The 16,318-nt window shown below is 37.2% G+C and overlaps 1 long non-coding RNA gene across 1 annotated transcript in view; it reads left to right on the top strand.

Annotated features, from left to right (window-relative positions):
* LOC120233978 overlaps positions 1–15,717 on the top strand; it is a 45,855-nt gene extending 30,138 nt beyond the window's left edge. Inside the window, exon 6 of the long non-coding RNA XR_005528954.1 lies at positions 15,591–15,717. This is a non-coding gene — a long non-coding RNA (uncharacterized LOC120233978). The remainder of the gene's footprint in view (positions 1–15,590) is intronic.
* Positions 15,718–16,318: the final 601 nt, after the last annotated feature.

Raw genomic sequence — 16,318 nt, 5'->3', positions numbered from 1 at the left:
GGATATATTCAGGATAGGTGAGAACTGTCATAGTCATAATATTAAGGAAAACATTCAACTGGCAATATATACTCATATTCAAAGGATATTTAGTAAATATAGGTATGTATGCAATAAGAATATTAACTGATAAAATTCAGTAAACCATCTTCTTGTATAACAGCTAAATTTGTGTTAACCCTGCATTATCACATGGTTTGTTGGGCACTTACAATAGATTTCTTTTGAGTTGATGCACCTAACAAAGAGGGTCACCTACTTCACTCTATGCTTTCCTAAGTCATTTTCCACCTGCATTTGTGATTTTCTTTTGTAGTGACCACCTAAAAGGTTTAAAATATCTTCCTGAATAATGGTCATGTTCTTGTCCCTTAAAGACTGGGTAAAGTCAACTACCTAAAAATAAATTTACATTCCCCTGCAAATGAGCATTGGTCCAGAGAATGAATTTGGCCAGACTGGAAAGAGTCACAAAAAACTGTGAGTATTAATAAAAGATGATGACACTCTACCCGCCGCCTACCCTCCTCCAGCCCTAGAGCTAATGCATATGCCTCAGGACACAGACGTTCTCTGCCTTCTGATTTGGAAACATAAAAATTAAATTTTTGCAGACTGACCTTTTTCTAGGATTAAATTAGTTTAAAGCAATCTATAAGATTTGATATCTTCTGGGCCCTCAAGGTAGTTTACAGCTGTAGCAAATGTGTACTTTTGCTTAAAGCAAATGGTAGCCTCTCCTAGGTAACAGAAAACCTACCGGTTTTAAATTGGGAGAAGTTTGTATCACATAAATCACAGTCTTCCCAGAGAGCAGGCCCAAACGAGTTGCTTAGGTATAGCACCACATTCTTTAATCCTGGTCGAGCACAGCATCCTATGATAACCTGGCATTTATCTTTCATTTCTCACTACCCCCATTAAGGCAACAGACACCTTACATTGTTAGTATACAACTTTTTCCCGTGACAATGTCTTACAAAGAAATGCCTGTAACAGCCAAGTAGAGAGGAACAAGTTTTTTATGGCATGAAGCTGAATGACAGAATGAAATCTAGCGTTTTGCAAGCAAAAAGTAAGTGCTGGAAAAGAAACTGGAAGATGATTACAGAAGCAGCAGACGTTCGCCTCTACATTTCATCATGTTGTAGCTCATAGATGTGAAATTTCATGCAGCAGAAGGTTGAAAATGGGGGCTTGGACTGTGACAACTCTTACTTGATGAAGCTATTCAGAATCCAGGATGGTCGGATAAATCCAAGATTCTCATGACCCCTGGCAGCATTCACATCTCATCACAACGAGGAATGTCCCATTGATGGTTTGGAGAGCATCGATCACAGCACAGTCTGCCCTTGTTATAAACCATCTCTGTGATTTATAGGCATCAGCAGCCTGACGGTGCCCTTTCAGCTCTGCTGGGCGCGACAGTAGCCTCCCTAGTCATTTCAGTGAAAGAAACCTACACTGGCTATTCAATCCCATCTTTCTGTGAACTGAATTCTCATTATCTCACACACCTAGAAAGGATTTGCCTATAAGGTTTCAGTACCTTTCAAGACCCATCTCTTCCCTACAAAACCTTATCACAAAATGATTTTGTTGTCTCTTTTGTAGCCCTGTATGCATACGGCAGAAGTTTAGAATTTCATTCCTGTCAAAAAAAAAAAAAAACCAACTTGGAAAATCAAATCTATTTCATAGATTACCATTTCTGACCAACTTCCATTGGGTACAGCACTCCCTCTTTAAAACTACAAAAAATTCAATGGCCCCCTACTGCATACAGGGTAACTTCTAAGTCCTTGAATGGACATTTTGCCCTCTGCAATCCAGTTCATCATTTCTCAGCTTCACTACTGACATTCTGAGCTGGTAGATCATTTTTGATGTGGTTCTGTCCTACAAACTGCACAATCTTTAGGGGCATCTTCATCCCCACTCACTAGATGCCAGCAGCCCCACCTCACTCCTCCAGTTACAACAGCAAAAACCTCTCCAAACACTAACTTTCACCCCCAGTTTGAAAAATCACTGATCTAGCCCCAAACTACCTTTCTAGGAATCTTCTCCCAACAGGCCCTGAAATAAAGCTTCTGATCTAACTTGACTCTCAACTGTATTCTAGACTATTACTCAGACTTTCTCATTTTCATATTTTGGCAGAATATCCTACCTGTATCTTCTTCAAGATTCACCTTATATTCCCATTTCTAAAAGTTTTTTCTGCACACATCAGTTTGAACACTGGCATTTATTTTTTAAAGATCTTGATTTGACCCCTGGTACTACATTTAGTAATTAAGACTTCACGTGCATCTCCTTAATCTCAGACCTACTTATTCTCTAATGAAGATGGTAACATTTAGCCTGTGTGCCCAGTGATTGTGAGAAGCAAATAAGATGATGTACATGGAAGTAATTTGATAATTATAAAACACAAATGAAATGTAAGGTATTATCAATAAATCATAAAATGCCTTCTGCTATTTCTCTTTTCATAGCTCATTATTTAGTTCCTATGTTGTGATTTACATATTCACATCCCCATCACGTCTTCATTATATGAAGACAAAGGATTCCTAGATTTTGAGTTTTCAACAATGACCAGGACAATTTAACATTTAATGAATATTTTTTAATTGTTTAATTACTTTACTTCTTTAATCACAGCCATTGCCTGAGAAGGTAATTCACCTTTAGATTCCATATCTTCCTACAGCCATTAATTATACCTAAAAATGTTCATTTGGTACAAAAGACTGTTTTGACTATTCCATTATTCCCACTTCTCCCCCCCAAAATAAAGCCAATCTGGTATTTCTTTAGAAGATCTGAAGCCAATTCTGAGAATTTAGGAAACACCATTAAGATATATTTAAAAGAAGGAAAGAAAGTGAAAATTATCAGGACAGGAGTAAGGTAACAAGTGCTCATTCAATCTCCCCCTCTCATCCTATCCAACAAAAAGCCAACTTGCACCCTTTCCAAGTTTTGGCCTCCTTAGACAGTGGCAAAGCTGTTTATAAAGTCTCCGAGACATCAATAATTATGGCTCCAAAGGTGAACTATCTGTAGAATCCATATATCACTGTTGCATGAATATCTTATTTGAAAATGGATTTAATATTTGGTTACACCCAAGTCATTCAAACAAAAGCTCATGGATGAGATTGGTACCATTGCTTAGTAAAAAGTTAATTAGTTCTATGAAGTTAACTGGTGTGACTCAAACTCTGTATGCAGTTCCAAAATAGTGACGAAAACGTTTGTGATAGTAGCGACATTTATTGAAAAAGTGTGTGACCTTCCACATAATGATTATTTGAAAGCCATATTCATTTGCTTGGTTTTTGACAGTTCATTATAAAAGTAGTTGTATTACACAGATCCAGAGCCCACAAGGGAAAAAGCAACTAGTTATAAGCATCACCTTTGAAATATAAATAAAATGATATGGAATCAGTCCAACTGTGTTCTGCATTTTATATACATGTTTATTTCAGAATAAGGCATATTTTAAGTTAAACACAAATATGATGGAGTCATTGATGCTTCTGAAAAAGCTTTTAGTAAATACTACCACAGAACATAGATTTCTTTTCCAAATTTGGACTATGAGTAATCTCAAATTCCTGTTGAATTAATTTATTCAGACAAGAACCAATACAGATTATAAATAAGCAAGGCAGATTTATTTTAAAATCTTTACTATCTCTAATCTTGAAATGTATCTTTCAAAAATAAATGCCCAATCTAAATATGGTGCCCCTATTTCCTGCTTGCATTAAGCAGTTGAATATTCATGGGTGGTCCATTGGAAAAACAGACCATAGTTCACTACAAATTGTACTCTAGGATCATATTGGCAAAGGCTGGAAAACCATCTGAGTTACAGATGAAGTCTGTACATAAATACATAGAGATACTCTTGTGGTTTATAAGTTCTATCTAGGATAAGAGCCTTTAAAAAAAAAATCAATGCATTTCCTAATTGATCCAATAGAAGTTTCATTTTGACAGTGAGGAGTAGAGTCAGTGGTTGATTTAATTCAGCACTTTAGAACAGTGGACCATGATTCAGACGTGGTTAAAAAGAAATCTATTGAGATTTAGAGTTGGATTTTAGAGTCTGTTTGATTTCTAAAGCAGCAAACTTGACAGTTAATTGAGAACTTAGCATTGCAGATGAGTTGTCAGGTTAGGCAAATTTCCCTGGAGTTAAAGAGAGAGGCCATACAAACCCTAGTCCTCATAATGGATCTCAATCAATTCACTTCAAAAATATCAGGATATGAAAACTAAGTCATTTGAATCTGTAGATCCAATGAGGGAAAAAAGGTACATTTTTAATCTATAAAGTCAATTTTTAAAATATTCAACTAATGGTCTATACAGACTCTTAGAAGGTAATGTTTAATGGCTTTCTGCAGTGCTCGGCTCAATGTTATCACATTCGTTAAAGCTAAATGAGTTCCTTTACGATACCTCAATATTAAGAATTAAGAAAGATCTAATAGCCTAAAAGTGCTTAAAAAGGAAATGAGCAGGTTGCAGTGCTCTTCTTGTATAAAATAAATTGTTTCGGTTAAGAAGAAAAGCCCCAAACTCCTTTTTCATCAAAACAACAATTCCTAATCTTCAAGTGTAAACTAGTTACATATTAGTATTATTAAGGGTCATATCAACCCATATTCAGTGAAGTGCTGGAAAAACCTGGCGAATATCAGGACTATTCTGTAACTTAGCCTGTCTCTTCTAGACATAAATATTATTACTTTCCTGGGAGTTAAATCTTTAAAGAAAAAGGCTTTTGATAAAGAAAGGAACCCAAGGTCAAGGGAAATAAACCCAATGCAAAAGACTCAAACTAGTCTGAAGAAAATAGGCACTTGCATTTCCAGACACCTTTTCCAATAGTTTATATAAGTAAATGACAGTTACAAACTCAGCTTTTAAAAGTCACTAATAAAAGCTAACACAGGGGCATCTGAATGGCTCAGTCAGTTGAGTGTCCAACTCTTGATTTTGGCTCAGGTCATGATCCCAGTGTCATAGGATCAAGCTCTGAGGAGGGCTCCAGGCTGAGGGTGGAGCCTGATTGAGATTCTCTCTCTCTCTCCCTCCTTCTGCTCCTCTCCCCTGCTCACACACTCTCTAAAATAAATAAAAATGAAAAAAAATTCTTAAAAGCTAACACATACACAGTCACAACTGTGTTCCAGTTTATTCACATCTAGTTTTTAAGTTATTTACATCTATTTAGCTCTCCCAACAACAGGTTAAGTGCTATTAAGGCCTTCAAGGTTGCACAGCTAGGTGACAGAACCAGGATTAGCCTGTGCTCTTAGCCACTACTGTATGCTGCCTCTGTTTAAACAAGAAACTGAATAACCATAGGAAAGAACAAAGTTCAATCCTTTCAAAATTAGAAAAGACTAGTAATCACAAGCAAAAGGTTTATACCCAAACAATGGCTGCAAGTGGGAACCCCATTGTTTAGAAATTAGTTAGAAATTAGTTCTCTTGGGATTAAATCTAACTAACAGTTATCCCTAATTCCTCTTTGGAAAAGTCAGAAAGTATAACTGATAAATTAAATACTTACTGAACATCTACTAAGTGCCCAATACTGCAGGTATTGTGGGTAATGAAATAGAAATCATAGCCATGTTATGTACCCCATAGGACATTAACCATGTTTATTCTAAATATCTTGCTAGATTCAAGAAGAAACAAGGCCAGAAATAATTTAAAAATAAGCTCATAGGTAATGAAGTGCAAATAACTGCAGCACAAACAGCAACTTCTCTTTTTAAAAAATCTAGTTTCTACTTTGGAAGAGCAGTGCAAAGTTGTGAAAGTTTACATTGACACAATCTCACACAAGCTACATTAAGTCAGAAAATCTACTTGAAACCAATGTTAATAGTCCATCCCAGAGAATTACAACCATATGAATCAATAGGAAAAGAACATTCTAAGTTTATTTTAAATGTTTATTAATGCAAGATAACTTTAAATAATAGTTATTTTCATGGCTTTCCTCACCTCTTCCACCCAAATGAGACAAGTAGGGAGTGAGAGCAAAGGACAGTAAGTATAATTTCATGAGTACCTTGTTTCTATAAGGTGTCTACGAACTGCTGGAGGAGGTGGTGAAAACCAGAGCTACTTTTTTTTCTTCCCCCTATCATGCAGACCACTTAGACTTTTGCTATAAAAGAATCATAGGCAAATTAACTTCTGCCTGAACTGTTTTACTTTCCCCACTGAGTAGAAAGCCAGAAAACTCCCATGTATTCTCTATTTCTATTTTATTTAACAGCACCCTATCCATTGTCTCCTGGGCCCAGAGAAAAACACAGACTCATGGATTGCTCCCACCCAAAGTAAATGCCAAATTTAGAGTTCTTCACCAGAGCAATTTATAGTGCAATGTTGTGGCCCAAAAGTAATTATGGTAATACAGGAAGCTACAGAGTTTGGATAAATGTGTAATGACGATTGTCACTCCTCAGGTACTATTGCCAATCCTAAGCTAATTGCATACCCTACACAGTGTCTCAATATCCAAAAACTGAAATTCTGTCTGAAATTCAATCACCAACTCCAGGTACAGTGAGTGCTAACAGGACTGCTGTGAACGTTAGGCAATGATTACCATTAAGAAGTGACCACTTGCAGGGGTCCCTGGGTGGCTCAGTCGGTTAAGTGTCTGACTTCTGCTCAGGTCATGATCTCATGGTTCATGAGTTCGAGTCCATGTCAGGTTGTGTGCTGACAGGTCAGAGCCTGGAGCCTGCTTCTGATACTGTGTTTCCCTCTCTCGCTGCCTTTCCCCCATTCGTGATCTGTTTCTCTACTTCTAATAAATACACATTAAATTTTTTTTTAAAGGGAGTACTTGCAGAATTTATACTTGTTTCATTCTTTTTTGGACCTATGCTAAGCTCTTTGTGCCAGTGTGGAACAACTAATGTGTATCAGTGCTCCAGAAAGAGTGTAGTATGAAAACCTATACATTTATTTCTCCTTCACTTATCACAACAACTATAGAGTTCTTTGTCATCACATTTTACTTCCAAAAACTATGGCAAAAAAAATAAGATGACAATCCAGTTCTATACCATTCAAAATATTTGCATAAGTGAGTACTGCTTGAATTGATAAATAGGAATGCTTTCATAGTCAAAAACCTTGACCTCAACGTTAAGATGCTTGAACTTCAAAAATAACTAGGGCTTGTAAATACAAACTCCTTCTCAAGGACTTCAGAGATTACTTCCCTAATGACTCTTCAGTACGAGGAGTTTGAAAATAAATTTTCTATTGTATAGATACTTGTAATGTTGTCTATTTTTTTCTGGTATTAAAGAATCAAGGATGTTCTCGGTGAGAATAATGTTAATAATGGCTAATAGTCATGTCTTCTTAATAGGTGAGTGCCTGGCATTGTTTAAAGTGTATTCCATATATTAAACCCAGGTTAACCTCACCACAACTGCATAAGTGCTGTATTACCTTCATTGTCCAGGTGAAGAAAATGAAGTACAGAGACTAACAGCAAGGAAGTGGCCAAGCCAGGATTCAATCTCAGGCAGTGTAAAAACAGAGTCTATGTCCTTAATACCATGCTGCCCCTCAAATGCACCCCATGCATTGAGGGTCAGCATGATACCTGGGTGGCTCAGTTGATTAAGCATCCAACTTTGGCTCAGGTCATGATCTTAGAGTCTGTGAGTTCAAGCCCCACACTGGGCTCTGTGCTGACAGTGTGGAGCCTGGAGCCCACTTCAAGTTCTGTGTCTGCCTCTCTCTCTCTCTCTCTCTCTCTGCCTCTCCCCTGCCCCTGCTCATACTCTGTCTCTCTCTCAAAAATAAACAAACATTAAGAAAAAAATTTTAAATAGTAAAATTTATTTCTCAACCTCTTTCCTGAAAATGCATCTCCCATGAGGCAATTTAGCAACATTTCTACAATAAAGCTGAAGCTTAAACAGGGTACCAAAGTAATTTCTTACAATCAAAATTAGGAGTTTTCCAGGGCACCAAGGTGGCTCAGTTGGTTAAGCATCCAACTCTTGATTTCAGCTCAAGTCATGATCTCACAGTTCCTAAGTTCAAAGCCCGTATCATGCTCTGTGCTAATAAAGATTGGGATCTCTCCTGCCCCTCCCCCCCTTTCTAAAAATAAAGAAATAAAGAAAATTAGGAGCTTTTCAGCAACTTCTTTATGTACCAAACTCATGGCAATGAAACACACATTTCATATAAATATCTATAGTCTTAGCTCCCCACAGAATGTGATAACGTCAATGGGCAACAAGGTTCAAAATGCTTGATGAAAGCAGTTAAGTGCTGCCCAAGGTTCATGGTTTTCACACAGAAGTCAAAGCGCATGCTATAGTTTTGGTTTTTTTTTTTAATGCAATGGTAAACATTATTTTTTGTCTTTTTAAATTTTAGTGCTGCATTTACATTCTACTAAATTACTTTGGTGATGCACAAAGTCTAGCAGGAGCATTTCCTGCTAGAATTAAGAATTATCTAACTTCAACTGTTAGAATTCTAGCCCCCTTTTATAGGCCATCTTTCTTTATAGACCTTACAAGCCATTATTATTTGATTAACTGATCAAGATATTAATCAGCTAATCACATTATATGCAAAAGAGGTACAGTGAACACATCTTCCTAATGACAATGACCAACACTACATATAGTAGTTAAAGCTACCTTGTCTCAAGAAGTTCAGTAAATGAAAAATAGGACACAAAAAATGCTGTACTATTTATAACGAAAACCTAACAGCAACAAAGACTTTGGAAAACTGACTTGGAGCCTCTCCTTATAGGAACCACACACTCAATGAGGAGGAAGTGGGAAGGATAGGAAATGAGGTGGGATGCTAAGTGCACACCTTGACTACGTGTAACCAAACTTTAAGTTTAAAAAAAAAAAACATGTTTGATGTAAACCAGTACCTACACAGAGTTCAGTTCATGTGCCCGTCCATTCTTCCCTCCTCCTGCAAAAGTTAGTCTTATCTCATAGTTTCTCAGTGAGCTCTTCCCATTTTTTACTTTCCCTCTTAGACCCTGCATTTCAAAAGAATGTGCTGTAACTTCTGCCCAAACTAAAGGATGTTTTATATGCAGCAGAAACTCTGATAAAAACATGGTTTCTCTTAGAGCTTTGAGGATAAAAAGGATTTACACAGTCCATTAGAGTGCTTAAAGGCAGGCTCTGGGGGCAGAAACACCTGGATGTGAATCTCAGGTCAGCCACAATCACATACCAATCAGGTATATGATCTTGGACCTCTTTCTTGACCTCTCTGTATCTCGGTTCCTTAATCTGTAAAATGATGTGACAGCAGTACCTAACTCATTGGACTGTTGGAAGGGATTAAATGAGCAAATACTTGATAAAGCCAGTACCTGGTAAGTACTCCACAAAGATGAGCTACCACAACTACTATCTGAACACAATGAATTCCTAGAGGATGTAGACTGACTACAGATAAAACTACTACATTGAGGTCTTCTTTCAAAAAAAAAATTCCCAAATGAAACATCAGATGAAGACATCCTTCCGCAAGTCTATTATGAAACAAAGCGCTTCGGAGGAGTGGTGTATTAACAGTTGGCAATCCTCTGCAGATATGGGTTCATTTTCATTTATGAAAAATAGGCTAATCAGAGTTTTGCTACAATACTAACAGATGTTGCCTTATACTGACATTGAGCTTTAATACAGTTTAATACCGTTTCCATGGTATCTTATTATTTCATTATGGCAACATATGTTTTAAAAGTGCTCTACTGCATTTTTATGCCACTTTTATTATTTTACGTCTCCATGTAGAAAAGCCTGGGTCTCAGCTCCTGTGATCGAACACAGGCAGCTTCTCCTTGGCCCAAAGAACCAGGCCTATGTCACTGTTGCTATTTCACTTCTCAGGACCAGTATAACCAGATGGATGGAATTGGCATGTCTGGGTGTGAGTGACGGCTAACATCTAGTTTACTGAGCAATCACCGTGCACCAGGCCTGGCAGTACATACTTCACATGCACTGATTGTCACAAAACTCTGATAGGATAGACAAGATTGCTACCCACGTTATACTAAGAAACTGAAAACAGAGAGTTCCACAACCAGACAGGCCACACAGCTAGAAAATGGCAAGGCTCAGATCCAGATTCAGGCTCATTCCCAGAGCCTGTGTTCTTGCCATGTGTGTCCTAAGAGAACCTGGCTGGAAGCAGTATTTAAACTCTACCTCTGACACTCCTTATAGTTTATGGGAAGATCAATACTTAATTCAGGTTGTTACAAAGTTTAAATGACATATATGGACTATATAGTATGATGACTAATACAGAATTGCCATTCAATAATCCTCTTCTTCCTCTACTCTCTAAAAAACGATGGGGCCAAGTTATACCCAAAGATCACCCTCCAGAATATTTCCTCAGAACTTTGCAGAAGACATCTAACAAAAATGCCATTGTAAAAGTTTGTTTCTTTTTTCAAAAAAACAGTGCTGGAATAATTGGATATCCACATGCAAAATAGATAATCTAGATATTATATTATACCCATCACAAAAATTAAAAGTGGATCACAGACCTAAATGTAATATACAAAATTATAAAACTCCTAGAAGATAACATTAAAAAAAATCTACATGATCTAGGATTTAGCAGTGACTTTTCAGAATATACCACCATAGGCATAATCCATGAAAAAAAAATGAATTGATAAAATGGACTTCATGAAAATTACAATTTTTTTTTGCAAACGTCACTGTCCAGAGAATAAAAAGACCACCCACAGACAGGGAGAAAATATCTGCAAAAGATATTATCTGCTAAAGGATTATAACTATTAACACTCAAAAATAACAAAACCCAATTAAGAAATGGGTCAAACATCCTAACCAGACACCTCACTAAAGAAGATATAAAGATCACAAATAAGTCTAAGAAAAAAATTTCCCCATCATATGTCATCAGGTAAATGCAAATTAAAGCAACAAGACACCACTACACACCTGTTGGAATGGCCGAAATCCTGAACACTGACACCAAATGCTAGCAAGGATGTGACACAATAAGAGCTCTCTCATCTACCACTGGTGGGGATGTACAGCCGCTTGGGAAGCCCAATGGTGGTTTCCTACAAAACTACACATGCCCTAACCATATGATCCAGCAATCACCCTCCCTCAGTATTGGCCAAAAGCAGCTGAAAACTTACATCCACACAAAAACCTGAACACAGATGTTCATACAAGCTTTAGTCTTAATTGCCAAAAATCAGAAGCAACAAAGATGTCCTTCAATAAGTGAATGGACAATGCTTATAAGTGCTGAAAGAACAAAGCTATAAAGCCATGAATAAGACAACGGAGGAAACAAAATAATCTAAAAAGGCTATAAATTAAAGGATTCCAACTATATGAAATTTTGGAAAAGGCAAAACTATGAAGACTGGAAAAAGATCAGTGGTTGCAAGGCATTAGGGGAAGGAAGGAACAAATAAGTACAGAGATTTTCAGGGCAGTGAAACTGCTCTTCATAATATTACAACATAGATATAGGTCATTATAAATTTTTCCAAACCCACAAAATGTACTACACTAATAGTGAATCCTAATGTAAACTATGGATTTTTTTGTGATAATGATGTGTCAATTTAGGTTCCTCAACTGCAATAAATGTATCACTCTGATAGGGGTTGTTGATGATGGAGAAGGCTATGCATTTATGGGTACAGGAGATATATGCATAATCTCTATACCTTCCTCTAATTTTCCTGTTAATCTAAACCTTCTCCAAAAAAATAAAGTCTGTTTTTAAGATGAAGATGTGTGTGTGTGTGTGTTTTCTTTTAGAATGTCAGCTCCTCGAACTGGACAGCAACATGCAGAAGAATGAAACTAGATCATTTTCTCATACCATGCACAAAAATAAACTCAAAATGGATAAAGGACCTGAACCTGAGACAGGAAACTATCAACACCCTAGAGGAGAAAGCAGGAAACAACCTCCTTGACCTCCACCGCAGCAACTTCTTACTTGACACATCCCCCAAAGCAAGGGAATCAAGAGCAAAAGTAAACGATTGGAACCTCATCAAGATTAAAAGCTTCTGCACAGCCAAGGAAACAACCCACAAAACTAACAGGCAACCAACGGAATGGGAAAAGATAGTTGCAAATGACATATCAGATAAAGGGTTAATATCCAGAATCTATAAGGAACTCACCAAACTCCACACCCGAAAAACAAACAACCCAGTGAAGAAATGGGCAGAAGATATGAACAGACACTTCTCCAAAGAGGACATCCAGATGGCCAACAGACACATGAAANCCTCACGCTGGTCAGAGTGGCTAAAATGAGCAAATCAGAGAACTCTAGATGCTGGTGAGGAGGTGGAGAAACGGGCACCCTCCTACACTGTTGGTGGGAATGCAAACTGGTGCAGCCCCTCTGGAAAACAGTGTGGAGGTTCCTCAGGAAACTAACAATAGAACTCCCCTAGGACCCAGCAACAGCACTGCTAGGAATTTACCCAAAGGATACAGAAATGCTGATGCATAGGAGCACATGGACCCCAATGTTCATAGCAGCACTCTCCACAATAGCTAAAACATGGAAAGAGCCTAAGTGTCCATCACTGGACGAATGGATCAAGAAGATGTGGTTTATCTATACCATGGAATACTACATGGCAATGAGAAAGAATGAAATCTGGCCATGTGTAGTGACATGGATGGACCTTGAGGGTGTTATGCTGAGCGAAATAAGTCAGGCAGAGAAGGACAAATATCATATGTTTGCACGTATAGGAGGATTAGGAGGAACTTGACAGAGGACCAAGGGGGAGAAGAAGGGCGGAAATGGTGGGGGAAAGGGAGAGAGGCAAACCATGAGAGACTCTTGAATGCTGACAAAAACTGAGGACTGATGGATGTGGGGGGGAGGGGGGATGGGCATGGAGGAGGACACTTGTGGGGATGAGCACTGAGTGTTATGTGGAAACTAATTTGACAATAAACTATTTGTAAAAAAAATAAAAAATAAAAAAAAATTTTAAAAATTTTAAAAAAATTTAAAAAAAAAGAATGTCAGCTCCTCAAGAGCAGGGGTGATATTGTCTATTGTCTATATGCTCTATTGTGCCTAGTACACTGCAAATGCTTAATAAATATTGATGATGAGAGACAGTAAGTCTTTAAAATTTCTTTTATTTTTTTTAATTTTTTTAATTTTTTCATCGTTTATTGTCAAGTTGGTTTCCATATAACACCCAGTGCTCATCTCCACAAGTGCCCTCCTCCATGCCCATCACTCCCCTCCCCCTCCCCCCCACACCCATCAGTCCTTGAGAGACAGAGCACAAGTAAGGGGGTGGCAGAAAGAGAGGGAGACAGAATTCAAAGCAGGCTCCAGGTTCCGAACTACCAGCACAGAGCCCAACATGCGGCTCATGAGATCATGACCTGAGCCAAAGTCAGCCGCCCAACTGACTGAGCCACCCAGGCACCCTAGAGGCAGTGAGTCTTGATAAGAGTAAAAAACAGAAATCTCAAGACAAAAAAAGTAGCTTTTAAATGTGTGTATACATATGTGAATACATACACATATATGCATACATGTATACATGCTATAAAAGTATATAAACTTTTATATATACTTTCTAACTAACTTTACAAAAAAAACAAAAAGTCAGTGAAGACCCTCTTGCCTCTGGTGATTCTGGGAAACGAGGGAAGATGTTAGAAGGGGGCTGTGGCAGATGGGATTTCTGTTCATCTACATGTTTACTCTGTGGCACCCCTCATGATGCCCCTCCCTGTAAGAAGGTTTACCAGTTTAACTCACCCATAGCTACATGACCTGATTTAGCCAATGAACCGTAGGTAGAAGTGACAGACGCCATCTCTGGCTTTATGAACCAGTGCACTGTGCATTAAATCTTTCTCTTGCCACAAGACCAGCAATATTCTCCTGCCTTTCAAGCAGAGAATCAATTGAAGAAAATGTAGAATCATGTGATAGCCAAATCACAACAGAAATTTTCCGTAAGAAATAAGCTTTTATTTTTGTAAAGAACTAAGATTTGAAGGTTGTTAGTGCAGCACACTATAGCCTATGCTGATACAGGATGCTTCCATCAGAGCTTAAACTTTGGAGGTTAATAAATATACAAGCATCCCATGGTTCTCTCACCCTCTTCACAACTTATACACACGCTCTACAGCCAGAATACTGTAGCAAAGAAGTCTGACTCCATTTCCCTACTCTTATGTTTTTATTTAACCTTCACAGGTTTTAATATTATTCATGAGAGGAAAAGTCAAAGAATAAATCATATTCAAATTTTCACACCTCAAATCTTAAAAGCTTTCAAATATTTAGGTCCTATATTTTATTTAAAAGGATGATCAAAACTTAAAATTCTAGGATCCATCCATGAAATTATTCAAAGTATTTCAAATGAATAATCACTTAACTTTTACCACAAGTATGTGGGAAAGAGGCTTTGGCTTGGGATAAGACCCACGTGTAGATTTTGGTCTTGCTCCATAGCAGCTCTATTGTGAAATACCAATCCTATCCATACTCCCTTATTTGGAGGTGACCCTAACTTACCACCCCTGGAGCCATGTTTATGACAAGTGAATGGCTGACCTTTATTCAAATAACTTGAGACAATCAGCTCCCAGTCTGCAAGGCCAGGCACAGGATCATCCAAATGGACTACATTCACAAACCTTTGATGTACATGAGATTGCATCATAACAAATATCTCTTCTGATAGATTGAGAGGGCTTTTTTTTATTAACTTGGAATCAAAAATACCTTGATTAAAACATATGTGCTGTAAGTGAATTACTCTCTGAGACTATATTTTAAGTATATCAAATTTCATGCATGCATTTTAATTTATAATATATTAAAACTCCCTTTACAATAGAAATATGGTCATTTTGAAATTCAATACACATACTGAAAAGTGTAATCTTAGTATTTTAGACCATAGTGAATTTTAGTTGAAACTCAACATCACTACGTCTTTATCCATTACACCTATCTAGTCCTTGTTAAGAAACTCAACACCCTTTGAAAGCATTCTTCCTTTGGAAAAGTATAATGTGCTGTAAACAAAAATCTAAAACTGATAGGAACTTACCTTTGGGGAAAGAGAGAGGAGTACATGGGGTTTAAGCTTGTGTTTTAAGTGTCTAAAGGATTTTTCTTTTCTCTTCCTATATACAGTCTAGAGAACAGTTCACGGGATGAATTGTCATTCTGATTACCTACTTAACCCTGTGATGTTTACTAAGTACTGTCCGCATGCGAATAGTGTTTTCTTTACAGGAAAACATTGACATTTTCCCCCAAAATGGCTTGAAGAAACATAGGGAGCATGTCCAGGAAATTTACTTTAATGCATGGATTCTAGTGTATAGGCTCTGCTGTTTAAAAGCAAGATGAATATTAACTGCTCATTAAACCATAAACCCCACTTATATACTATCCTTTTAGTTCCCTAATACTCTCTTTTTCAGGACCCCAAAGGCTGTACTTACCTGCCTATCTACATTGTCAACTGCCTTGCCAAAGACATTTTTCAACTTAGAACATTATCTTATTCACCTCTACCACCTTTATGTGGATCCAAATTTGTAAGGTTACGATTTGCTCCACTGGGCCATTTTTAATAAAATTCCTAATCTTAAAAATATTTTCAAGTTATCTGATTCTTCAATGTGTCTGAAAATTGTTTGATAGTGCAAAAATTGTTTGGAGGTGTTCTCTGAAAGGACATTTAATAAAGTGGCATCCACGTGTTGTAGTTTAATGACTAAAGTAGCAGCGATGCCAGCTTGAGCTTGATCTATTTCAATCTCAGCTACATAGGGACAAATAAATAGAAAGCATTTACAGCATTCTTGGAGCCATTTTATTATATCCTAAATGTTATTTACTGCATAGTTTTCTCAGTTTCCTATTCACATTAAAATGTTCAGCTCATTGCAATTTTCTCAGGAGTCAACTTAAGAGAATTTAACCAACACGATACTGATCAGGTGGAAGAAAGTAAGTATACGGGATCATTCAGAAGAAACTAGAAAAATCTTTGGCTCAGACTCCAAAGATATATATATACATATATATATATATATATGTATATATATATCATAAAGGTAAAATTCTGCACCAACCATGAAATATGAATGGCTTCCTATTTCTGTAAACATCCCAGAAAGTAATTCTACTTGCAAATATAGCAGGC

The sequence above is a fragment of the Hyaena hyaena genome, unplaced genomic scaffold (genome assembly GCF_003009895.1).
Source record: "Hyaena hyaena isolate Hyena2069 unplaced genomic scaffold, ASM300989v1 scaffold_99, whole genome shotgun sequence".
Taxonomy (NCBI): Eukaryota; Metazoa; Chordata; class Mammalia; order Carnivora; family Hyaenidae; genus Hyaena; species Hyaena hyaena.
The sequence above is the reverse complement of the archived record's forward strand: the minus strand, read 5'-3'. Positions and strand labels throughout refer to the sequence as shown.